The sequence below is a fragment of the Hemicordylus capensis genome, chromosome 1 (genome assembly GCF_027244095.1).
Source record: "Hemicordylus capensis ecotype Gifberg chromosome 1, rHemCap1.1.pri, whole genome shotgun sequence".
Lineage (NCBI taxonomy): Eukaryota > Metazoa > Chordata > Lepidosauria > Squamata > Cordylidae > Hemicordylus > Hemicordylus capensis.
Genome location: NC_069657.1, coordinates 2,966,413 through 2,992,021, shown reverse-complemented (window position 1 = coordinate 2,992,021; position 25,609 = coordinate 2,966,413). Strand labels below are relative to the sequence as shown.

The 25,609-nt window shown below is 48.7% G+C and overlaps 1 long non-coding RNA gene across 2 annotated transcripts; it reads right to left on the bottom strand.

The window, feature by feature from the left end:
- Positions 1-7,651: 7,651 nt before the first annotated feature.
- Positions 7,652-24,666, bottom strand: LOC128340031 (uncharacterized). Of its 2 annotated transcripts, none has more exons than XR_008313411.1 (5): positions 23,814-24,666; positions 20,435-20,554; positions 11,246-11,323; positions 10,939-11,148; positions 7,652-7,823 (listed from the first exon to the last, which is right to left on the bottom strand). It is a non-coding gene; the product is annotated as an uncharacterized LOC128340031 (long non-coding RNA). The 2 variants fall into 2 exon arrangements; XR_008313410.1 differs by lacking the exons at positions 20,435-20,554; positions 23,814-24,666 and adding exons at positions 11,498-11,593; positions 19,083-19,289.
- Positions 24,667-25,609: the final 943 nt, after the last annotated feature.

The window sequence follows — 25,609 nt, the reverse complement described above, 5'->3', positions numbered from 1 at the left end:
GGAGAGCTGGTCTGGTGGAAGCAAGCATGGATTGTCCCTTTTGCCAAGCAGGGTCCGCCCTGGTTGCATTTGAATGGGAGACTCCATGTGTGAGCATCAGAAGAGATTCCCCTGAGGGGATGGGGCGGCCCTGGGAAGAGCAGCTGCAGGCTTGGCTGCATCTCCAAGACAGGGCTGAGAGAGATGCCTGCCTGCAGCCTGGGAGAAGGAGCTGCCAGCCTGGGTAGACAATCCTGAGCGAGATGGACCAGGATCTGACTCAGCATATGGCAGCTTCCTCTGTTCCTGTGCCTGGAGTGGGTGGGACCAAGGACAAGGGCAGGAAGTTCTGCCAGGTTAAGCCAGGCACCAGGAGGAAACCCTGCTCTTTCTGCCCCTCAACGTAGTATTGACTGTCCCTTCGATGCAATTTTACTGCGAGGCTCTCTTGTAAGCTGCTTTGAAGACTCTTGGGGCTAGAGATCAGGCTCTCCTTTCCCAAATAAACAGCCGTGGCTGACATGTCCCACAGCACTGCACAGGTGCTGCAGACCCACCTGTGCCACTCCAGGGCTCTAAAGCCCCCAGTGACACTGCAGCACAAGCGCCATACCTGGGCGGTCAGGAAGCACCCTGTGGGAGCGAGCAAAGCCAAGGCAAACAAGCAGGAGGCCAGGAGCCGGAGATCAGCCCCTTAAGGGCGGGCAGGCTCAAAGCCCCCAAACAAGCACAGAGCCAGCAGCCGGGGACACCAAGGAGCACCCACCCACAACAAAATTGCTTCTGCAAATGGTGGAACTGAGGCCCCCCCATCCAAACCTGGAATGTCTTAAAGGGGCTGCACCCGGTTTCTTAAGCACTGAGCTGGGTGGCAACTGGTGGGGATTGGGGTGCTTCGGTTCATCCTCCCACTCAGGGGACACAGGTTAGGGTGTGCTGAGATTTCCATTGGTGGAGGTGAGGCCTCGCAACACTTGCAGCGTCCTGTGAGTCCCCTCGGTCGCAACCGCCTCACCTCAAGAGCCTCTGTTGTCCAGCTCAGGGGTCACAACCCCTTCATCCTGGGACGACCCCATGGCAGATTCAGGGTTCATGACAAGAAGACAGCAGAGACTGCTGGCCAGTGGTCCCTCTGATTTTTCTTCATCACTGTGCAGAATGAGTGTTGTTCTGGGTGGCAGGATCGAGGCCGTGTGTGCACACCATCTGCATTCAGAGTGGGGCCTTCCTGATTCAACCTGGGCGGGATCTAAAACGAACTGAGCGGACCTCCAAGAACCTGTGAGGGCATGCCTGTGCACACGTGCCTTAGAGGGAACAGAGTTGCCAGAACCGAAGGGGAATACTCGTGGGTCAAATGGGCCGTAAGCCAGAATTTGGCTTTTTTCAAGCCAAATCTGGCCATCTAGCTGCTGACTCCTGTGTGACTGCACATCACACACTATGATAATGGAAGTCATCTGAAACGCTGGGGAGCTGTTGCCAGTCAGTGTTCACAATATCCAGCAAGAGAGACCCCTGGTTTGACTCAGTCTATGGCAGTGTCTAACATCCCTAGTCACCATTCCTATGGTGTTTTAACACTTCCACGCTAGCCATTTATAATGACATGATATTTCACCATGATTGAAACAGGTGCAAAAATGTCTGTTTACGTAGGTGCTGAAGACTGCAAAATCCACGAGGCAGCTGATACGGTGCTCATCGACTTCATGAAGACCTGTCAATACGGAATGAATGGGAAATCCAGTGGGGAAACAGAAGGAGAAACTGAACTCCTCCAGAGGTTATTCCCCATTATTAGTTGCCTGCCTGTTAGCAGGCAGGTGTGGTTTTCAGTTTTGAGGAAGCCAGGCAGCAACCGTGCTGCCAATCCCGCTCTTCTACCTGCTCATGGATGGTGAACAGAACAGACACCCTGTTTCAAAAACACTGAGCGCGCTGACGAAAGGTGTCACTGTGCTGTGCTACTAACAGGCCTTTCCCACCACACAGAGAGAGCAATGCTCCCCAAATCCTGCTTTCCAGGTGAAAGAGATTGAATGCCTATTGAGAAGCGAGCAGAGTTTAAATCCTGAGAGTGAGGATTAAGCAGGATTAGATGGAGGGCATGGAGCTCATGGGGGGAGGGGCTGCTTAATTGACAAGAGGCCAGTTCACCGGCTTCCCTGGAAGATGATCCTTTTCTTGGGGGGGGGAAGGGGGGGTACAAGTGATAGGCAGTGCGTCTCATTTGATAGGAGTGTGCTACGTGGACAGCAACCAGAGAGGCAGGCTGGGGCCCGAAGGCAGTGGATTCCAGAAAGATCTCGCACTCGCTTCTTGTGCTCAGTCCGGAGCATGCCTTCCAGAGATACACTACCATTCTGCAACAGTTGCACAACCAGCAGGCTGGCTGCATGCCTCATTTGCTGCAAAGGGAACTTTTGCACAAGATTGCTGTTCCACACATCCCCATTTTTTTAGCACAACTGTGTGATCCTCACGCACTACCAGAGCTTTGCTCATTATGCAAGAACTTTGTTCGGTTGCTGGCCAGTGACTATTATGTGGAGAATGTTGGAGCTAGGACCCTGGCAGCTTCAGCTCTCGGCTGCAATGTCTCACAGTGACCACTGGGCGGGCTAAGGTGATGGATAAAAGTGCGGGACTCCTTCCCAATTTGTTCTCCCAGGGTTAGTCTCCATTTTGTTTCTCCAGAGATGGCTGTCTGTTTAGTCTCTCTCCCCTTTCAGCCTTAAGCTCAGCTTTCACGTATCCCTTTGTAGCTTCTAAATAAATCCTTGTTGTTCTTCCAACTTAAAGAACTGTCTCCCCCATCTGGTTTTGCTCTGCCTGTTGGGGACTGAACTGCCATTCTTTCCCTACAGAGAGGCCTGTCCAACACGTTTCCACCCAAGGACGGCCTCTGGGTCCAGAAGGCTGGAACAAACAGCCTTCATGGGTCTTGTTCTGGCACTCAAGATGGCTATGTGGCATACCAAGCCTTCAGTGCAACCCCTCGGCCCCATTTGCGACTCCATCTAATCCTAAGTACATGTCACTGCAATAAATATATCCTTCCCACTGTTTACCCCAGCCTCCATTTTCCTTTGGCCCCATTCACACTTAATGCAAAACTGAAGTTTAAGGGGTCAGAGGTTACCAAACCTGCATGTCCGAATGCAGGAAACTCTGGTTCTGTCTGGTTCTGATGTCTGGCTCTCCACACTCCTATTTGAACCTGCAGGTTATAGTGAGTTTTGACACTCCAGTCCGAGGTTTCAGTTCCCCAGAGTGATGTGCGAATGCTGAACAAGAGGCTGCATTCACTGTAACTGGAGTTGAGGGAGGAAGCTCCTCCCTCTCCCCAGATGGGATTGGCTGTACGGGCTGTCCTTCATGTAAGAAGAAAGTCCACACAGCTAGTTCCTCCCTGACTGCAGAGATCCTGCTCCGAATTTGGACAGGAGAGGAGGGGTGGGGGGTGGATCTGCGTTACGTGCCAATGTAGTATTTATTTCCTCTGCTGTCTTCCTTGTGTTACTTTATGCATTGTAAGCCCTTTGGGGCAAGGACTTGCCTCTCGTTATCTGTAAAGCAGCTTGTGCAGCCATTGTGCTTATCTTTCTGTCTAATAACACCAACAGGGATATTTTCAAAAGTACATTCTTCTTGTGCAAGTCATTTTAAGTGGGACACCAGATGCCAGGTGCAAAATGAAAACTGACAAAATGGAGCAGTACTCATTGTTTACTGTGCCTCACGGGGCTCCTGTCTTTTCCAGTGGGGGTGTGAGGCAGAGACCTTCTTTTTGGTGTCCAAGAGCACCAGCGTATACTTGGAAACATTTCATTTATTCCTAGGGACACAGCAGGTCAGTTTTTTACTTCTGTATGAGTGGTGGTAGCGGGGAGAGGCATATGAGCCCCAATGGTATGAACCATTGTCATGAGGATTTTGAGATGTTCTTGCCTTGAGATAATTACATGTTCATAATATGTTCATTGATGGCTTTCATTGTTTCTTGGAGAGAGAGAGAGAGAGAGAGAGAGAGAGAGAGAGAGAGAGAGAGGAGCTCTGTGTGGAGCTAGTGATCGAATCCATGGGCCTACTTTTTGAGCAGTGTGCTATTCAGTGTGCATAAAAATGAATCAGCTCTTTTATTTTTCCATTTCGGGGAAAGTCTCTCTGTGTGTATAAGAGAGAACGGTAGGGAGGGGTATTATGATGGTTGGCAGAAATCAGGATTGCGTTTTAAGGAAGCTATAAAATATTTAATTGCTTCTGAGTCTTGAGACAGTGGAGAGTTTGGTTTTCAAGTCCATCTGCTCAGATTTCCATGAATAAAATAATTCAAACAGCACAGCAGAAAAAGGTCCCAACGAAAATCTGCCTCAAAAAGGGATGCTGAGATGAGCCCCATTAATTAATTCCCCTCTTTCCTTAAGTGACTTCAACCATAGATCAGATTGTAACGGAATGATAAAAGAGTGCTGGGAATTAGGTTGAGAGAAAGGAGATTAGAAAGGGGAAATCGCTCCTTCCTAGGCTGACCAATGCCACTTCACATGACTGAGGGATTTGACCATTTTATTGTATGTCTTTAAGTTCTTTGCATTATTCCAGGTGTTCAGAGTAGACTAACTGGTTTGTTGGAGCGGGAACCCAGTACAATTCCACACCAGAGGCAAAGAGCAGCAAATTCTTTCGAAAGGGGATTGGAGGCTACAGGGAAGGTTTGTCATGTACTTTATAAGGAGGCCTTTCCCAGAGGTTAATGTAGTCTTTGTTAGAGACAGCAGTTTAATGGGAGCATAATTTTGCTCATATTTGCTAAAAGGCTGAGCTATTCTCTCAGATGTCTCGGGAAAGAGATGAATGTTCACTCTTTGGCTTGAGTTCGTAGCATTATTAAGAGATCTGTGTTTCCACATGAGATCCTTAATGACTCCCTTCAGACCTGGGGAGAGGATTGCCCAAAGAAGCCGCGGGATGCACTGAGCAGGCAGGAGAAAGGAGAAAGTGCAAGGAGGGTATTGTGGCCCATACGTCACTGCCTTGGCTATTACCAGCCTGTTCCTCCTTTAATAAGACCTTCTGGGGGTTGTAGAGAGCAGCTTCATCATGGCAGGGGGAAGAAGCTGGTGGCAAAATGCTGAGTGAAGGGCTCAGTCAGGGGTGTGGGCTGCAGAGCTTTAGGAACGGTTTCTCTTTGACCAGCAGTAAGCTGGAGCCAGCGAAGACCTTCCACTGCGCTTGTGAAAGAGAAGCCTAAGCCACACTGGAGGACTGACGGCATCTTCAGGGGAGCAAGTTCACTGCAGGGGGAGCTTAAATGGCGCAGGAATACACCAGCAGGGGCTTATCCGAATGAGTCGGGGGGCACCAAATGAGGTGCGGCTGCCTCTGGTTCCCCGCAGCCTGCTTTTGCACATTTCTCCCATGCTCAGCTCTACCTGATGAATGGCCAGTCTGCAAGCAGTGAGGTTCTCGTTAACGTAGGAATGGGGAAGCGTGGGAGAACTGTGCGGCATCAGGCTGCTGGGAACCAGAGGCATCTGCGCCTCGTCTGGCAGCCCCTGGCTGATCAGGATGAGCTGCTGCTGGAGTGAAGACCCCCTACCTCTGTGCCGTGCTCTCGATCTGGTTTGGGCGCTTGCCTGGCTGCTGCAGTTTGCCTTTAAACTAACCCCAGACTTGACAGTGATGGCTAACAGGATGCACAGTCAGACGGAGGCCCAAGGCTGCATACGGGGCTGCAGCAGGGCCCTGCCAAAAGCCTTTTGAAACCCGGCAACTGAGAAAGCCATGTCACCACCCTGATCCCCATTAATTTTATTTATTTACTTATTAACACATTTTTACACTGCCCAAAACTTACGTCTCTGGGAGGTGTACAACAAAATAAAAACAAAGTAAAATATTCATTAAAGCAAAAATGAAAAGTTTAAAACATTACAGCAATTTAAAATTTTTTAAAGAATATTTTAAAACAGCATTAAAACCATTAAAACAGTATTAATTAAAAGCCTTGTGAAAAGATATGTCTTTAAAGACTTTTAAAAAGCTGTCAGAGATGGGGAGGCTCTTATTCCACTAGGGAGCGCATTCCAAAGCCTCGGGGCAGCAGCGGAGAAGGCCCGTCCCTGAGTGGCCACCAGATGAGCCGGTGGCAGCTGCAGACAGACCTCTCCAGCAGATCTCAGTGGGCGGTGGGGTTCATGCCGAAGAAGGCGTTCCCTTAAGTACCCAGGGCCCTAACTGTGTAGGGCTTTATAGGTTATAACCAGCACCTTGTATTTTGCCTGGAAACAGATCAGCAGCCAGTATAGCTCCTTCAATACAGGAGTTATATGATCTCTCCGAGATGACCCAGAGACCAACCTGACTGCCGCATTCTGGACCAACTGTAGTTTCCGGACTACATACAAGGGCAGCCCTACATAGAGCACATTGCAGTAATCTAGCCTGGAGGTTACCAGCAGATGCACCACTGTTTTAATGACTATGGGGATGGATACAGTAGTGCCGCTTGCTCAGCCCCTGGGATCGAAGAGTGCCAGGGCTTTTCTTAGGGCCCTTCTGCAGCCCTGCATAGAGCCTTGGGCCTCCGTTTGACTATGCATCACATTAGCCTCTGCATTTAATGTCCCATTCAGTTTGGCCCTGAGTCATGACGGCTGCCTGGAATCTCCAGGTTTAGAGGCAGTCTGCCACCAGCCACTGGTTGTGAGAGGAGGAGCCCAGTGGGAGAGGAGGGAGGCTGCCTTTGTCTCCTGCTTGTGACTGCCCCCAAGGGGGCATCTTCTTAGGAACAGGATGCTGGACTGGCTGCACCTTTGCACTGATCCAGCAGGCCTCTTCTGATGGTCTTGTCTGTACTGTCAAATAGCACATTAACTACAGGAAGCCTCTCCTTCTGTGGCAGTTCACTAACATGAAGGAACCACTCACGTGATGGGCAACATGTCACCATTTCAGGCCTGCCTCTTGACCGGTTGATTAATTAATTAGATTATGTGAACACTTCTGCCCTGTTCAGTGGTGAGTCTCCTGTCCACTACAGACCAAGCGTATCTGAAATACAACCCAACCCAACAAACCACTAAAAATACAGATCCACCATCCAGCGATGGAAATAGAGGCCTTTCTCACGGCCACGAGGAAGGGCTCCAAGGGGTGAGGGGAGGGAGCCTTTAAAAGCTTACCTGCCCCGCAGACGATCCATTCCTCTTTGCTGGGTGTGCGGATTGTGCACCCAGACGATCCTCCGTGAGGTTTCGGGGCCAGGAGGCCCTTGGAACTCCCATAATGCACTGCACAAGTAGTCTCCCAGCCCCATCTGCAAGCAGCCGGGGCTGGCCGTCGGTTGGAAAAATGAGTGCAAGGGAGTGTTGGCTCTCTTCACCTCATTCTGAAGGCGGGCTCCAGAGGTGGGTTTGCCGCTGTGCCACCATCAGGAGCCACAGGGCTCCCAGCAGTTCTCACATGCTGGCAAAAGCGGGCTGGGCTTCCTTAGCCCAGTTTTGCCTGCATGTGAGAATAGCCCCGATATCGCATGAAGATATTGTTATATTATAATAACATATAATATGCGTATATATGTAAGGTATTATAACAACATAAAATACGTTTAGATCAAAATTTATTATAAATATTTTAAATAACCATAGCTATTTAACATGGAATCATAAACCTCAAACCACTGAACATGTCTGTTTGAAACTTCCATGGGTAAGGATCAAGAATCGTACAAAGGCTTGAAGTTTGACATTTTTCCAAATCCTTGGCTGGATTGCTTGTCAGCCCATATCTATTTGTTGCTGGGTTCTCTTATGGCAATGCCAGTCTTGTCGAAGCCTCTATGAGAAATAAGGAAACTTACTTGAAACTTTAAGTGGTTTAAGAGATTCTTCATGAAGGCATTCAACAACTATGCTGTACTACAAGCATTATGAAGATCAAGACATCATTTATGAAGGAAAATATCATTTCTGAGAAAAGTGGACAACAACATCAAGGAATCCAGATGGTTGAAATGTTGCAAGGTCCTGAGTACGAGTTCAGGTCTTGGTGTCTCTGGTGTCTCGGACATCATTTCCTGAACCCAAATATATAATACAATCAAAGCAGGTAAAGGCTTCTACATGTTGCACCGAGTTCCATACTGTTTTTCGCCTTTTTTGAAAAAGGCAAAATAAGCCTGGAGTCACTGCAAGTCGGAGCTAGGGATGTGCACAAAATGTGGTTCAGAGTGTGAATTGGGGTACATCCCTTTAAAATGGAAAGATTACACATCCCCTATAACATGGAGGGGAGCAGTTCCATACTAGGGGTGTACACAAACCGGGCCCAGTTAGAAGGTTCGGTCGACACACACATGGCCTCTGTGCATGCACAGTGGCTATTTGCGCGGTCAGCTGACCATGCAATTGGTCGCCATGCATGCCCATGAGGACACGTGCATGCTGGGTGAGAGTGCCGCTGGTGCACGCTGATAGCTGGGGAGAGTGCCATCACTCTGGAAGTGGCGCTCATGACCCAGGCTACACAGAGACCCATTGTGCATGCGCGGCAGCCTCCAAAATGGCCGACATGTGGGAGAAAAGCCCGGAAAGGGCCAAAGAATGCCTGAATCGGAGAAGCCCCCCAGAGGGGGTAAGTACTAAAAAAAAATTTTAATGACTCACAAATCCCCCTGAACCAAATCGGGTGTGTGTGTGTGTGTGTGTGTGTGATGGGAGGTTAAACTGAAGTGGCACAGTCCTATTCCTGTCCAGTTCGGACTCAGACTGAACCAGGCCAGCCAGTTTTGTGCACACCTCTAGCACTGCCCCCATGGCGGTGGGCAGCTAATACTCCGGAAGACCTCAGCAAGCAAGAGGGACCTGCCTCCAAGTCTCCTATTGATGTTAATAATCTCATTTGCTAACTATGTAAATACAAATATGCAAAACAGCAGTGGCACAGTTTGCAAAATGAGGGCAACAGACAAAACAGAGCGAGGGGGAAAGTGCTGCCTGCAAATGCTAATCTCTTCCTTGGAAAGGCTGCACACAGCAGCCCATTAGCAGCACGGAAGGCCGGCTGTCAGAGAAACAGCCTCAAATTTAACCTGTCAATAGAGTGACATGCGGAAGGTCTGGGACTGCTGCATATTGCATGAGCAGCGAACTTCAGGGCCTGCTCTGGCCGCCATAAAAGATTCATGCACTCTGCTGCTTTTTGCTGCAGCTTCCACACCAGAAGGCACTTGCTATATTTGGCATCCAGAACTTCACCGGCCTGCAAGCAACCAGGAAAGTCGGCATCAGGCCCTGAATGGAGCCGGCTCAGGCCTCTGCTCACACACCTGGAGGTATCAAGCATTTTCTGTTCCCCAGAGTGATGCCCAAGGGGACTGACCCAAGCCTGGCGTTGACCAATTTGGGGGGTCTTGAGTGCGAGAATGGCAGGGGGGAGGAGGGTCACACTCCCATGGGCAAAGGTCCTCACGCTGGAGCCTCAGTCTTGACTCCTGGATGCAAACTTGAGGACAAACCACACGGGAGGCTTGTTCGGCATTGTCCTGGCCCAGAGAATTCCACCAAGCTATATTTCAATGAAATTCATTTGTGGGGAGGAAAGGGCATCTGGGGACCTCACACCCCCATTTGAAAAAGTGTTTGGAGGGGTTTGCCAGCAGTGGTGATGGCAACGTGGGGTGTCCTTCATTTTTCTTTCATGCCACACAGGGGCCTGTGGGGTTGCCATTGCCACCCTCCAGCATGCACTGAGGGACTCAGAGGCCAGAGCATCAGATCCTGGGTCCATTCCTGTGGGGGAAGATGGCGGCTGGCAGGAGCCAGCTGCCAAGAAGGCCTCCATGGCCTCCAGCACTGCTGCCTGCCCAAGTGTGGCAGTATTGAAAATCCATCCCCACTCCAGCCTGGAAATACCACAGATGCCCCCTGCTATTTTCATTTCCTCCAGAGTGGGCAGTGGGAATGAGGGACCACTTTTCGACCATTACCACCTTTGAGGCAGTTTTTGCTCTATGCTGCCCCAATGTGGTTCCCTAATACCATTAGCAATGGACCAGACTCCATGACTGATGGTTCCCATTCTGCTGCTTCTTTTTATACCCTCATTGGCCCATATTTCCATGTAAACTGATGCTCTGCCTTGAGCCAATTGCCTCTGTTTACAGGCAGATGTAGCATTTTGATGTCATTGACAAAAATCACATGGGTTGCCACATGGTTTGGGGATGTGCACAGAACAGGCGGGGACCGGTTCAATGGTGGGGGTGGGATAACAAGAAGGGTGGGGGACAGTGCACTTACCCCTCCCTCTGCTCCCCCCACCCCTCGTCGCCAGCACTGGAAAACTGGTCCAGTGGGGCGGCAGCATACCTCCCTGATGCACCATCCACTCTTTGGACCGGAAATAGGCGGAAGTAGCGAATGCACACGGTGCATGTGCCCATGTGCAAAGTGTGCAAGCATGCTTGCTACTTCCTTCCTTCTGGTCCGAAGAGCGGATGGTGCTGCCCTGTCGGAACAGTTTTCCAGCCAGCACCTGCAGTGGGGAAGCAGAGGGAGGGGTAAGTGCACCGTCCCCCACCCTTCATGTTATCCCACCCCCACCATCAAACTCGTTGACCGGCCAGTGTTTGAACCTGTTCGGAGGCCCATGAAAGGGCTTCCGATCAGGTTTATCCACATCGCTGACATGGTTTGCCAAAATTAGGCCAATAAATGTGAGGGCAAAGAAAAAAAAGAAATGGCATTCAGAGGAAGGGCTTCAAAACAACAAGGGTAAAAAACAGCTGGAAATGGGAGGGGCTTCTTTTCATTGCTCATAAAAGCAAATGCAAAACAAGTTGTTCCAGCTTGGCCTGAAAGAGGCTAGAGCATGTGGATGATTGGGATTGTGACACATTGGTGGATGATTGGGATTGTGAACATTTCCAGGCCATCCAAATGAGCAACTCACCTTTCACAGCCACCTCTGCATTTGGGGCCTGCAATGGACTCTTCTGTAGTGTAAGCACCTTCTGCATCCCAGCCTCCTACACTCGCCAAGTATGCTCAGAACTGCCAAGTTGTTCTCTTTCGAAGATGGGAATTACCTGAAGAGCCATTTAGCACCTGCCTTAGTTTCTCAATGCCAAGACAGGATGTGCTTCCTCCTCCCTGCAATGTTCTGGGGACAACAAACAAAAGATGGGTAGACATCCCCCTCCAGGTAGGAGTCGATTCCAGGCTCAGTTTTGCTGTTAAGATGCTTTTTCTTTATGTACCTTCTGGATCCCTTTTCTTGCTAAACATTTCTCTTCTCCCTTGGTCTCATCTGAGCACATCAGCGGATGCTTCAAAGGCTGCAAAAGCAGAAGTCATGAGAGTCATTAGAGAAACTATCACGTTGGTTCAGTTCTAATGTCTGAACTGTGCTTTTACTGGCTAAACATTTCAGTGTTGGTTCCAGGAAAAAAGTAAAGGACTCTTTTTTCCAGTGTTGGACTGATTATGCACAGGAATGGAATTTGTGTTACCGTGCAATGGAAACTGGAATGGATCTGAAGTCGGTTAAGGAAGCCTCTCCAAGAGCAGACACTGCTTCTGCACTGAACTCCAAAAGTAATGTGGTCCTGGAGGTAATAGGAAGGAAGGAAGGAAGGAAGCTTTTGACAAAGTTCTTCATCAAAGACTTCTGAGGAAACTTAGCAGTCATGGGATAAGGGGACAAGTACATGTGTGGATTGCTAACTGATTGAAAGACAGGAAACAGAGGGTAGGTATAAATGGAGAGTTTTCCCAATGGAGGGAAGTAAGAAATGGGGTCCCTCAGGGATCTGTACTGGGACCGGTGCTTTTTAATTTATTCATAAATGATCTAGAAGCAGGGGTAAGCAGCAAGGTGGCCAGATTTGCAGATGATACCAAACTCTTCCGGGTAGTGAAATCCCAAATGGATTGTGAGCAGCTCCAAAAGGATCTCTCCAAACTGGGGGAGTGGGCGACAAAATGGCAAATGCGGTTCAATGTTAGCAAGTGTAAAGTGATGCACATTGGGATGAAAAACTCCAACTTCAAGTATACACTGATGAGATCTGAGCTGTCAGTGAGGCGGGTCTCACAACCAATGAGACCTGCTTTGTCCAGGTTAGCAGGGAGAGCAGGCTAAGCCCACTTTCCCCACAGACAAGCAGGGTGGCAGACCTGGGCAGCCGGATCAGCCACCCACACTACTGCCAGCTCCATGATGGAGCCGGCGGGGGCTGAGAGGATCAGGGGCCCTGCGGCCCCTGGAAGCTCCAGTATGCCCTGCGTGAGCGTGCAGGGCATACTTGAGAGAACCCCAGGCTGGGAGGCTGCTTTTAAACCTGCCGGCTGGGGATCTCCTCATGAGTAACCATGGCGTGGAGCCATGCCGTGGGTACTCACAATCCCAAAAACTGGGTTTCTGGAGCTCTTGTTCCACAAACCCGGTTTAAGGGGCGGGCTACTTGAGTGGGTTACCCACTCAGGAACCACCGGGCTCGCAGCCTCCACTTGCCCGATTTCATCCCATCGTGTAAATAGCCTCAGTGACGGACCAGGAGAGGGATCTTGGGGTTGTGGTGGACAGCTTGTTGAAAGTGTCTATTCAATGTGCAGCAGCTGTCAAAAAGGCCAATTCCATGCTAGGGATCATTAGGAAGGGGACTGAAAATAAAACTGCTAATATTATAATGCCCTTATACAAAACTATGGTGCGGGCACACCTGGAGTACTGTGTACAATTCTGGACACCACGTCTAAATAAGGACATTGTAGAACTGCCAGAAGAGGGTAACCAAGATGATCGGGGGGCAGGAGCACCTTTCTTTCGAGGCAAGGCTACAATACCTGGGGCTTTTTAGTTTAGAAAAAAGATGACTGCGGGGAGACATGATAGAGGTCTATATAATCATGCATGGTGTGGATAAAGTGGATAGAGAGAAATTCTTCTCCCTCTCACAAAGCACTAGAACCAGGGGTCATCCCATGGAATTGATTTCTGGAAATTTAAGACCAACAAATGAAAGTACTTTTTCACACAACACATAATCAACTTGTGGAATTCTCTGCCAGAAGACGTGGTGACTGCCAACAACCTGGATGGCTTGAAGAGGGGCTTGGATAACTTCATAGAGGAGAGGTCTATCAATGGCAACTAGTCAGAGGGCTACAGGCCACCTCCAGCCTCAAGGGCAGATGCCTCTGAGTCCCAGTTGCAGGGGAGTAACAGCTGGAGAGAGGGCATGCCCTCAACTCCTGCCTGTAGGCTTCCAGCAGCATCTGGTGGGCCATTGCATGAAACAGAGAGAAATTCTTCTCCCTCTCACATAACACTAGAAAAAGTACCTCCATTTTGCAGGGGGAGAGCAACTGGCCGTATCCACCCCAGCACAGTACCTCCATTGACTGTTGCTGGTGTCTATCTTATATTTCTTTTTAGCTTGTGAGCCCTTTGGGGACAAGGATCAATCTTGATCATGGTAGCACCCATGCTGGGTGCTACCTACCACCCAACCCACTTAAGAAATGGGCAAGTGGGTGATTTTTAACCATTTTTAACCTTTTCTCAAAATCCCCAGAGGATCCTATAACCAGATAGTTATGGCAGAAGTAGCACAGCATTTTATTATACTCCGTGCTGAGGAAAGAAAACCACAAAACCAAACCTCCTGGTGTATCCTCTTCTTCAAGAAAGGTGCAGTATATAAGGGCTCTCTCTCTCTGCTTCCCAGTCTCTTTTAATATATTTTGCAATTCCCTCATTTTGTGCTTCCCCTTCACTCCCCCGCCCCCAGCCAATGGGGGCACAGTTGCACTTAGGTTCTATGATAACAAGCCAAAGAAGAAGCAAGGAGATCACAAGCCAATCAGAAACCAGTGCCAGAAAACCAATCAGCAACGGGGAAACAGACCTCCAAAATGGCACTCAGAATGTCAAAATGTTTCATTCGAAATGGAGGTTGTTCTGCTCTGAGCTCAAAACAGGCCCTTATTTAAAGGGTGTTCTGATGAGCTTGAAACACTCAATATGGCCTGTTTCGAGTCGAAACATTTCAACAATGAAACATTGTGCACATCCCTAGTGTCTTTGAGGCAAGTATCATATGTGCAGTATCTGTGAGATACTGAATGTGATCACACACACAATGTTCTGAGCTACCTCAGTTCTTTGGAAAAGGGCCCATTTTATATACATAAAGCAGCCCTTTTGTGTCCTGTGAGATCCTCTTAAAATCTCTTTTCTGGCAAACCTTGAGAACAGTAAGTCTCTTGAGATAAAATAGACATTAAATACATCCACCATGCTTTAAGAGAATTTCAGGTGCTTGTCAGGATAACTCAATATTTACATACTCTTATACAGTTCTAAAAAATGTTTTACTCTAAAGAAAGCAAAACTCCTTCTGCCTTAATTCCACCTCCTTGCAGTTGACTAGCTCCGAGTCATGGCAAATGACTTTGAAAACATTATAAGTTTAATTTTCTTTTAAAGAAAACAAGCAAGCTCAAAACTCATCTGCAAAATACACACAGGACAATGTTTGGTGCCATTTTCTTGACCGGTGGTCCGTGGTCCTTCTTGCCATTTCCTCTGGTCTTTGAGACGCATACTGCCCTTTAATCTTGATATTATACAAAGATTTCCCTGTGTCACTCATCATAATAAAAACATCTTTTTACGTCAAGTCTAGACCATGTCAATATATGGCAGCTTCCTATGTTCCTATGTTCCACTGTCCAAAAGACAGTCAAAATGAATAGAAGAAATGAAGGTGTGTAATAAATCCTCATAGGGATTCATTGAGGGAAAGTTATTATACACCAAAGAATCCAAACACTTGAAAAATAGTGGCCACACATTTTGCTACAGACTACAGTACATTCTGGTACTGGTTTGTTTTCTTGTTAATAATTGAAGACACGACAAAGAGGCAGCAAAGGCACCATAGCTGGCCTCCCTCGTGTGAGGGCTTCCTCCAGCAGGACGACTGGAGACAAGGTGGCCACGTTTGTCAGTGAGAATTCCTGGACACAACCATGGGTGGGGGGCAAATGTTAAAATCTTACTTTTTTACACTGGGCTTGGAAAGGGTGCTCACAGTGGAGCTTGGCAGCTAGGGGTGGGGACCTCTACAGAGCTTCACCTTCCATGATGTGGGAACAAAGGGCAGTTGTGTTTTAAAGCCTGTTGCTCCTTGCAGTTCTTCTTGACACTTCACATAGGAAATACTTCCTGCTGGTTAAGAGGGACCTGCCCGAGACTGCAGGTGCAGCATCAGGCAATGAGTGCTCTAGAGAGAAGTGAGACCCCAACAATGCCACAAGAAGAAAGGGAGTGCTCTCTATCCATGTACGACACATAGAGGTCATTCACACAATCGAAAACTGTGTTCTACCTGGGTTTGGGAACAGTGTGTACTCCCAATTTTTGATTGTGTGGAAGCAAGATTAGAGGAAAACCTGGGTAGTTTTTCCTCCTACCTTGCTTCCACACAATCACTTCTACCCAGGTTTTCCTCTAACCTTGCTTCCACACAATCAAAAATTGGGAGTACACACTATTCCCAAACCTGGATAGAACACAGTTTTCGATTGTGTGAATGACCTCAGTGGCTGCTTAGAAAAGGAGGGGACAGGCACCATACATTAATGCAAGCTGGTCTTGTGGTAGCCAGCATGACTTGTCCCCTTAGCTAAGCAGGGTCCACCCTGGTTGCATCTGAATGAGAGACTAGAAGTGTGAGCACTGGAAGAGATTCTCCTCAGGGGGTGGAGCCACTCTGGGAAGAGCAGAAGGTCCCAAGTTCCCTCCCTGGCTTCTCCAAAATCAGGCTAAGAGAGATTCCTGCCTGCAACCTTGGAGAAGCTGCTGCCAGTCAGGGAAGACAATACTGAGCAAGATAGACCAGTGGTCTGTCTCAATGAGGCTATTCCCACGATCCCTGGAAAGCGGGCTAAGGGAGCTTAAGCGAGCTTAGCCCGCTTTCCAGGGATCGTGGAAACCACTGGACTCGCAGGCGAGCCTGGTGCTCCCTAGGTGGCTAGCCCGCCTAATTCCCCCTCCCCTTAAATGAAGTTAATGTAGCAAACGCTCCATAAACCTCATTTTGGTGCTCATGTGTTGCTGTGGCATCACATGAGTAGACCCCCGACAGTGGGGCTGCAAGCAGCCTCCCAGGCTCAGAGGTCTCTCCAGGATGCCCATGCACTCCCAGGATGCCCCTCTCTGAGATGCCCCACCCACTGGGTCTCTCCAGGATGACTCACCTGCTCTCCCCACAGACCCAGAAGAAGATCATGAGGAGAGCTTCAGTATATGGCAGCTGGCGCTTTTCCAGGTGAATCAGGTGGCTTAATGTAGCAGCGGCTACATGTTGCTCTGAAACCATGAGGGCAGACTAGGCTTTACATGGTGGGGAGCAAAAGAAGCTCGGCTGCTGGACTCACTATTGTTGAGGCAGATGGAGGAGGGAGACTGGATGGGGAATTTTGGAGGGTCTGAGCAAGTTTTTGAGCATAGTTGGAGAAACCTGTTTGTGAATATGGATCTCATTTGTCAGACAGGGAGAGTACCTGAGTGGGTTTTTGCTCCCGCAGAGACAATGGATGATCGACTCCGAAGTCTCCACCACTGACCACCAACAACATGTAGGTCAGAGACAAATGAATTCAGGGGCTCCCAGGGGCTCTGCTTGCCTAGCAAAATATAGGAAGGGAGAAGGAAGTAGAGCAGGGAAAGGGGGCTGGAAGGGGCTCTATCTACCTGTCTTGCCATTCTGCTTTGTGTTTGAGTAATCAAGTCTGGAGATCTGCGTCGCAAGGGGAAACCACTCCAGGCAGCTAGGTGCATGGCATTGCAAGGCATCGAGGGCCCCCCGCCCCCGGATTTCGTAATTTCAGCTCAGAGATTCTCAGGCTTGAGAATCTCTAGGACTCATCCATAGAATGCACACTCTGTCTGGGCTTTCAATGGGATGGATGGTCCATTCAATAAAAACTAGAGCAACCTCAATCCCCAGGAACAGCCATGTGTAGGTAAATCCCAATGGGGGTTAGCAGGCTGGCAAAGCTAACCAACAATGCTGGGCAAAGATGCTAAACACATGCTGAACAAAGTACTATTTTGGGAGAGGGGTTTTCATATCCTATTGACTGAATATTTTGGGTGACCAAGCTGAGCACCTCCTGCTTTTAGGGATGTGCCTGGAACCAGTATGGCTGGTTCCAGAACAAACCAGTTTGCGGACTGGTTCAGTTCAATGCTCGTAAATGGGGATTCCCTAAGCCCGGAGGAAGAAGGGAACTTACCTTCCCAGTGGTGGCGGACAGTGGCAGCAGGACAGCAGGCGGGCTCCTCTAACCCCACTACCGGCTTCCCCAATATCAAATTGGGTCAGCAGCTGAGACCTGGTGTGAGCCTCCATGTGGTAATTGCAGAGTGTGCAGCAGGCCTCTGCACATGCACAGAGGCCTTTAGAATAGATAGCCAGGTGTTCTTTCACAAGGGCACCAGGCTCTCTTGTGCAAGGGCACCAAGCTATCAATTCTAATAGCCTTGGCATGTGTGCAGAGGCGTGCCGCACGCTCTGCAGTTACTCCGGGGAGTCCAGGGCTGGTCCACAGCCACTGGCCAGGGGTGCTATTGGAGAGGCTGATGGGGAGTTTATAGGAGCCCCACTGCTGGGAAGGTAAGTTCCCCTCTTGCCCACCAACCCTTTGGGAACCCCCCTTTGCTTGTAAAGGGGAGTCCTCAGCAGATTCCCCTTTACAAGCATTGCCCCGAACTGGTTTGGACCAGTTCTGTTTGAACCATGGCCAGTCCAGACCAGCACTTGGACCAGATCCCTGTTTGGGGGGACCGGTCCAGTTTGAACTCAGACTGGACTGGTCAAACCATTTCACACACCCCTTTCTACTTCCTAGAAGTCTGAGTTAGACGTCAATGAATTCCAGTGAGCAAGCTCCTTGCATTCAGATGACCCAAATTGCCTACGGGTGGAGATCACGATGAGAATGATGCTCGGCTTTTCATCTAATCATGAGGCTCTGCTCCACAATGTGCATTTTAATCCGTAGTGGGGAAAGGGTTTTACGCTTGGGCATGGAGATTGGTCTGTTGGGGAATTTCTTCATTCGTGGTTACTGTTAGTTTCTTGGGGAAGGCCACATACCAGACTTGCTTGCTGTTCTTCTGCTGTTGAGTACCGGTCACTGATTTACTCAAAGACGTGATCTGCCTTTTGGCCATCTGTGTCCCTCTAGGCAGAGGGGCACTGATGCCAGATCTTCTCTCACGTTCCACAGTCAAAGGTCTTGCTCTGTGGTTTCTGGTAATGCCAGTCTGGACCTAGGAAAGTCTCGGCACTGCCTGGACCTGAGAAGCCTGTAGTTCTGGCCTGAAAGGGCAGTGGGGGGGAGGTCTCCTCCTAACAACAGTGAAACCCAGAGGCCCACTACCCGCCTGGCTAACTCTAGAGAGGATCCAGAAAGAGGGGAGAGATTTCCTGAGCCATATCCAAAGAGCCAACCCAGGCAGCCAGCAGCACAGGAATGTGGGACTTTTAAACTTGTGACACCAGGTAGCTGTAATGCCTGGAGAGCAGCACCAGGAAACTGTTTTAAGTTTGTTAAAGTAATCTTCCGGCTCAATTTTTGGACATTTCATGTCCAGGATGACACTCCCCCCCCCATCCTGGAGATGGTGTTGGATGCCTGGACTGTCCAGGCCATTCCTGGTCATGTGGCCATCCTGCCTGTCCACCTGGCCTGGCCTGGCCTGTTAGGGTACTTGGCCACGTCTTCTACCTCTGGACCTTCTACTCAACCTCTGCCTGCCCCAGAACTTGACCGCTCATCCATCCTTGATCATGTCGTTTCTCTCTCAGCCTAACCTACTTCACAGGGTTGTTGTGAGGAGAAACCTAAGTATGTAGTACACCACTCTGGGCTCCTTGGAGGAAGAGCGGGATATACAATGTAAAAACAAACAAACAAAACAAATAAATAAATGTCCCCCATTTGAATCCATGATAAAACCCACAGTCCAAGCTTCATCACAGAAGAGAAACCTTTTTAACCAGCTGAATAACGACTCACCCTTAACCAACGGTCTAATATTTGAGATCCTCTCAGCTGAAGCCTGAGCTTCCCCTCAAACTGAATCATGTCCAGCTGCTAAGGCAACAGCGGCATCTCTTGCCTTGTTCTAAATTGGCTCCAAAAGCTTGCTTGAATTCCCGGGATGAAGCGGAGTTGTACATGCCGAAGCGTTAGTGACATGCTGTGGAATAAAAGAAAACGCAATTCTTCTGAGGCTGACCCCTCCCTCCCTCCCCACCCCCCACCCACCCCACCCCACCCCACTGTTGCTGGCTTCCGCAGAAGCGGAGCTGGGGCTTTTGTCAATGTTACCAATTAATTTTGCGCTCAGCAGCGTTTTCTGAAGGCGGCCTTCTAACTTTACAATATCACTGGATAGACTCCAAATGGGCTTGTTACACCACAAAAGCATTGCAAATAAATATAGGGTAGCCCAAGATAATTGAAAAAAAGAACGCCCACATAGGTTTGGAAGCCTCTGAGGTTTGGTGGCGGGGGGAGTGCCAGTCCAAAGGAGATATTACAGAGACCCAAGGCATGCTGCGAATCTGTGGGATGATTCTGATGATTAAGCCATGATGTGAAACGCTACATGTTTTCAAGCAGATTTGAAGCAGGCAACTAATCATGTCAGAACCCGCCATCAGCCAGCTGACACCATTATGCAACTCATCTTCAAACCCAAAGTGCCCAGTCTGGAGGTGGGACACATTTGGACATGCATTGGGACTTGCATTTGTACAATAGGGACTTGCACACACAATCATATGGGGATGGATTGGGGTGGGTGGGTGAAGAGATCCTACCTGGTCTCCCACAGATGAGCAGACCCTCTGTTTGATTCTGCAAAGGCAGCTCCCAAACGACCATGGCAGCCAAGATGATCAGAGGCTGCTGATGGCAATGCCACCCATGAGCCCACAAGAATGGTGTGAGCAATCCTTCCCCATGGCTGAGATCGGGAAGGGGGAAGCCCAGGCTGAGTCCTCCAGTATCCCACAATGCACCAAGTGAGCAGTGGAGAGGCAGCCCCCCAAATCTGGTTCCCCTAGGACCTTGTTAAGTGATCTGAATAGATCCAAATCCAAACTGAATCAAAGCAAATACAAATCGAATCTGGGATGATTTTTTTTTTGTGGGGGGAGAGAGATTTGGACACAAAACAAATCGGGTGATTTGTTTTGAGCACAAATTGAATTTTAAAAAATCTATGTGTGCACATCCCTAATCCCTTGATCTACGGCCCCATGCCTCGATTGTGTACTAGGGGTCTTCGAGTGAATGGCCTCGTTTAAACGCTTATTTGGAGTGTGTGTTCAGGGGCCAGGTGGACGAACAGTTCTCCTCACCTGATCCAGAGATGCCCTGCGAGGTTGTCAGGATGTCCGTGGGGAATGGCTCCGCTGGCACTTGGTGTCTGTCCCCCATTCCTGTTCACACGTGCAGTTGGGGGGTTGTTTGAACTGGCCCTTTGACAGATGAGAAGACATATAAACAAACCCACAAGGAACACCCCCCCGCCCCCAGCCATTTTGGGGAGGAGTCACAGGTCAGCGGCCAAGCACCTGCTTTGCAGGCTAGCACCTCTCCTGAGGTGACTCTCTCTTTATGGAATGGGATAGGTTTTCCACTGAGACACCTGGTACCATCACTGTGTTCTCTGAGATGCCAGGTGAAGGTCTTTCCCTTCACCCAGGCTTTTAGAAAATGTCCCTGTTTTGGTTTTGTATTTTTATTGAAGTGTTTTGTTTTTGTTTTAATGTGTTTTTAATTGTACGTTTTAGCCTATTGTTGTTTTATTGTTCAGTTGGCCCTGTGGCCCTTCTCAGCTTTCCCCTTCTCTGGAACTGGGTTTCTCTTCTCTTGGGTTTCTGGCTGAGGTTTGCTCAGCCAAACAAGCCTTAACTGGAAATTGGCACATTTCTGCAGGACTCCCTGCAGGGTGTCCGGATTCAAGATGCAGGATGTCCGGATGCAGGATGTTCCCTGCAGGATGTCCGGATGCAGGATGTCTGGATTCAGCTCCTGACACGCATGCAGTACTTGCTCTGCCTGGACCCTTGCTCCAGGTTCGGTCAAACCAAGTAACTGAACGAATTCAGCCCCTGGTCTCTCCAGGTGGGGCCGGGAAGTACCCTCAGTCTGAAACCCTGAAGAGCTGCTGCCAGTCAGTGTAGACTGAGCTAGATGAACTGAGGGTTTCTCTGACTCTGCACAAGATCAAATCCGGGCTGATGAAACAAAGAGGCTGTTCTCATGTGCAGGTGAAACTGAGCTGAGGAAGCTTTTTGCCTGCGAATGAGAGCCACCGGGAGCTGCTCAGATCCCAGCAGCCCTGGCAAACACACTTTCCAAGCTTGTCTCCAAGATGTGGTTAAGCGAGCAAGCAGGGTCGGAGGGAGGCCAGCAGTGGCCCGTGTTCAGCCGCCACTGTAGCCATTCTCGCCCCACCCGACCTCACTTCCCTGGTGACAGATGCAGAGAGCATTTAGCGACACCCCTCGTGTCTGACGTCAGATGGGGGCCATCGTTGAGCTCCGGCACAGGGCTCCACAGCCCCTTTCAGGAGTTAAATTGGCCAGCGCTGCGTTTGCCGTGCGGCTGGAGAGGCCTTAAAGGCAGGGAGAACCGTACCTGGCCATGCTGTGAACACAGCGCTGGCCATCGAACTCCCGATCGGAGCCACACAGGTTCTCAGCACGGCCAGGAGCCGCTCTCCTTGCCTTTAAAGCGGGGAGCAAATGCAGCGCTGGCCGATTTAACTCCTAGGCAGGGCCGTGTGGCCCCGTTAGGGAGCAAAACCACGTCCCCCGCATCTGGCTTCAGGTGCGGGAGGGGGTCGGGGCTGCGAGGCTCTGCCCCTGAGAGCAAGCACCCGCTTGGCCCCATTTTTCTGCCCATCTGCCAGCCCTGCCGCTTGCAGTCAGGCCTCGGAGACTGCAGGGCTCCCAGCTGGCTCTGGGGGGGATCCCCACAATGTACTCGGCATTATGGGAGTTTCGGGGGCAGGGAGACACTTTCCAGCCCGTGACCCTCCACACTGCCAGGTTCAGCCGGCAATAGTCTGGGCAGATAGTAAAGACAGAGGGATCGTCTTCAGGGAGGTAAGTGCTAGCAGTTAGGGCTCACTGCCTTTCTTCACACAGCATATGATTAATTTATGGAACTCACCGCCACAAGATGTGGTGTCAACCAGTGGTTTAAACCAGGGATTCTCAACCTTAGGTCCCCAGAGGTTACTGGACTTCAGCTCCCATAATCCCCAGCCCCAATGGCCTTTGGTTGGGGGTTATGGGAGTTGAAGTCCAACAACATCTGGGGACCCAAGGTTGAGAACCCATGGTTTAAACAGCTTTAAAAGGGAGGAAAATTCAGCAGGAAGAGGCTAAATTTAGTTATTAAATTTAGCAGCTATTTAAGTAAGGCAGATTTCAGGGGCAGTATGCCTTTGAATGCAAAGAGCTGGGGAACAAACCAGGGAGGGCAATTGCCTTCCTGCCCTCTGTCTTTCCTCCCCCTCCTGCCTCAGGCAGGCTGTCCCTGTGTTTCTGATAAACAGTCATTTTTATTTTGTGGATAAATGTGTTCATACTACTAAAGAAAAAGAGGGCTCAAAAACATTTCAGCTCCAACTGCAAAAATGCTTGCAGGGGAGAGACATCAGCAACGATACAAGTGCTAGCCAATACACACACCACCAGTGGTGCAGCTAGGGGAGAGGGGGCCCATGTTTGCCCCTCTCCCCTGCGGGCCCTTGGAGTGAGAGAGATAGTGATGAAAATAAGGAGGGGTGGTGCTGGGGGCCCCTCAAGAGCTGGGTGGGGGCTGGTTCTTTGAACCCATCCGCTCAATTATAGCGACACCTCTGCACACCCTTGTTTAAACTAAGCCAGGCTGAACTAAAGCCCAATTCAGACATTACGCTTTTTTTTATAACTGCTTCCCTCATAAACGCAAAACAATGTTATGTGAATTTAACACTTCGGAACAGCTCCGTTTTCTCCTTCTCCTTTCCCTCCTTTTACTTTCTGACTCCACTCCCCCCCAACACACACACACACACACACACACACACTACAGGATCCCCACTTGGACAAACTTCCCAATGACAAAACACAAAGGTTTACACGACAGAATACAACAGCTGTACGAGTGTACAGAAGTCTGTACACTCGTACATGCGTTTGTGTGAATGACTGTACTTCTGTTCATTTTAAAAGCGAACCTGGATGCAGGCTGCTCAAATGCATGGTACAGATAGCAAGTGTGTTTTTGTATCTGTGTTCAGCAGGACATGTGAATGACTGTAGCTGTGTACAGATCTCTACCTCTGCCTGTGCACAGTGTACCCTCATTGTACGTGTTTTCAACATAATGTGTGAATGGGCCTCACATGTGGATTTTTCAGATTTTGCCCCACCAAAGAAAATAAAATCCCCATATTTGGGGTAGTGCTGTTGTCAAATCACCTCAACTTTTCTTAAAATGTTTCAAGAGACCTTTTCAACAAGTGACCCATCACTGAAAATACATTTACCATCATGCTTAAAATGATTGTTATCCTTTGCTCAGAGGGCTCAGTGCACACACAGAAATCCAATGATCTGTAGATTCCAGCAAAAAGCCATCTCTCCAACTACAAATGAATGCCCTGTGCAATTTATCAGCTATTCTCTCAGTCTCTCCTATCCACTGATTTTTTTCAAAGTTCGCAGTTAAACTCTGCACCTTTGGGAGGATCTTTTCTTGCTTGGCTTGTCCCTGCTAGGGTGGACATCTAATGAGCACTCTCAGTCTGCAGGGCTGAGCTACTGCTGAGTTGAGCCTTTTTGTACATGCTGCAAACACTTTGCTTCAGTGCTGGAAAGTTGATATGTCAAAGTGGCTGAAACATACAAGCCAAGACCTTGTAGATATGCCTTTTCAAAAGCAGGATAGAAAAAACATTGGAAAGAAAGCACAATGGACTGAGTGACACACAAATGAGTTTCTTGCCAAGCATGTGCATGCACGCACACACACGCGCGCACACACACACACTGGCCCATTCAAGCATCTGTGTTTTGGCTTGTCGTCTCACATACCTGACAGCCCTGGAAAGAAAAATAATGAAGTTGAGAGTGAGGTGAGAGGGCCAAAAATAAAATGACAGATGGGGATGAGTTTAATGCAAGGCTGATAATTCAGATGAATAACGGTTGTCTTGTTTTGGTTGTTGATGCTTTACTTGTAATTTTAGGTTTTCACATTTAGATCTAGTGCTGGAGGGGGAGAAGCCCTATTCCATTCCTAGGAGAGCTGTTTTTGCTAATCAGACAAACCTCAGGTTATTCATCTTAATTATTTACTTATTTCAGAAATGTATAAACCCAAAGTAAACCTAAAAGTTTCCCAAATGGTCTATAAATAATTTTAAACACATCTGAAATAAAATTGTGGAATAAAATCAAATAGCAAAAACAGGTTCTTAAAGCAGTGTAAAATAATAAGAGCCATTCACGTAGCAATAAAACCAACATAACAGCAATAGATAAAACAATGAGCAAAACAGCAAATAAAATTACATCTCTCAGCATCCAATTGTCCATTAAATAATTTGGGCAAATAAAAAGATCTTAACCTGGTGCCTAAAACTCAGCAGGGAAGATGCTAGGTGGTCCTCTATGGGGAGAGCATTCCAGTAAAATTATGAACAAACCTTCACCAAAGGAGTATACAGTACACCCTCTTCCTGTAAGAAGTGTGGAGTTTTTGGTTAACCCATTCCTTAATCCAGGCCAGCTTTTGAATGGTGCTTTAGTTACTTTTATTTCAGTCCTGGAGTAGAGGCGAGGCTAACAAAACAGCCAGCAGCAAGAGCACGCAAAAGCGGCCTGCACTTGCCTCTCTGCACATAATATCTATTTTGCTATTTTACTATTCCTGATTCCACTCCACTGTCATGTCCTTGCATACCACAACTCTTTCCCTTGGATTCAACAATAAGCAGGAATTATGTGCTGAGCCTAAAACAATCGGAAACATTTATCCAGTGTCAGGGGCATAAAGTTTAGGGCAGTATAGAAATTTGGTAAATACATTTGTTTGTATGTATGTATGTATGTATAAATAAATAAATAAATAAATAAATTGCATTGACCATGTCAGATTGTGGAATGCCCTTAGGAAAATGGGTGTCCCAGAACATCTCATTGTTCTCATGAGACACCTATACACAGGACAGGAAGCCACAGTCCAGACAGAACATGGTGCAACAGACTGGTTCCAGATCGGCAAAGGAGTAAGACGAGGCTGTATTCTTTCTCCTTCTTTATTCAATTTATATGCTGAACATATACTGAGAGAAGCTGGATTGGAAGAAAATGAACATGGTTTTAAAGCTGGAGAAAGAAACTTAAATAACCTGTGCTACGCTGATGACACCACTCTGAAAGCTGAGAATGTAGATGGTCTGCAAGATCTAGAAATGAAAGTCAGGAGCACAGTGAAAAAATGGGACTACAATTAAATGTAGAAGACTAAAC